The 1,076-nt window shown below is 45.3% G+C and overlaps 1 protein-coding gene across 5 annotated transcripts in view; it reads left to right on the top strand.

Annotated features, from left to right (window-relative positions):
• Nucleotides 1–1,076, top strand: part of Usp34 (ubiquitin specific peptidase 34) — a 194,576-nt gene that overhangs the window by 151,715 nt on the left and 41,785 nt on the right. The gene's annotated exons all lie outside the window — the stretch shown is intronic.

Here is a 1,076-nt window from a genome sequence, read left to right as displayed (position 1 = left end):
AAATAAATGAATATATATATATATTAGAGAGAGTAAGGTAGTAGAGTTCGAGGTTAGCCTGAGTTGTGCAGTGAGACCTGGCCTTGCAATGAAGGTCAGTGATAGTTCTTCACATACATTCATAGATTCATTCCCTCCCTTACTGCTGATTCAGTCTTCAGTACTGGGATTACAGGTATGCAGCACCATGCCTAACTGCTGCTTGTATTTTAAATCTAGGGCTAAACTCCTATCCTCAGATACTTCTTTACCCTTTTTCTTATTATTTTGATTTGAACTAAAGGTAATCATCTTCTCTCCAGTTTGTGAATGCTGGAATTACAGGTGTGCACCACCACACCCAGCTCTTAACTAATTTTTATTTTAATATAAAAATAATACACTTAGGAGCTAGCAAGACGGCTAATGGCACTTGGTGCACAGCCTCAAGACCTGAATTCAGTCCCTAGAGATTATTTAATGATGGGAGAAGTAAGTTGTCTTTTGAACCCATCTGTTCCACATGTTTGAACATATATTCCATACACACATATATACAGAATGGTAACATACATACCAGTTTGTTTGTTTGTTGTTTTTTTTTTAAGATGGGGAGGGGGTGTTCGAGACAGGGTATCTCTGTGTAGCCCTGGCTGTCCTGGAACTCACTCTGTAGACCAGGCTGGCCTCGAACTCAGAAATCCGCCTGCCTCTGCCTCCCGAGTGGTGGGATTAAAGGCATGGGCCACCATGCCCGGCTCACCACCATTTCTTAAGCGTTCCAGTCCCTGTTGCTCCACGCCCTGCTGCCATTGATAATTCTGTACAGAACTATCCCCGTCTGCCCTCCCAGACGCAGGCTAACACAAGCACCTCACACTCTGCCACGAAGCCTGCCGAAAGGTATTTGGGGGGGGTCAAACACATAGTAGGTGCTCAGAAAACAGGAATAGCCAAGCAGTGGTGGCGCACGCCTTTAATCCCAGCACTTGGGAGGAAAAGACAGGCGGATTTCTGAGTTCGAGGCCAGCCTGGTCTACAGAGTGAGTTCCAGGACAGTCAGGGCTACACAGAGAAACCCTGTCTCGAAAAACCAA

Source organism: Mus pahari, chromosome 13, assembly GCF_900095145.1.
Source record: "Mus pahari chromosome 13, PAHARI_EIJ_v1.1, whole genome shotgun sequence".
NCBI classification, from domain to species: domain Eukaryota; kingdom Metazoa; phylum Chordata; class Mammalia; order Rodentia; family Muridae; genus Mus; species Mus pahari.
This window is presented reverse-complemented; position numbering and strand designations above follow the sequence as displayed.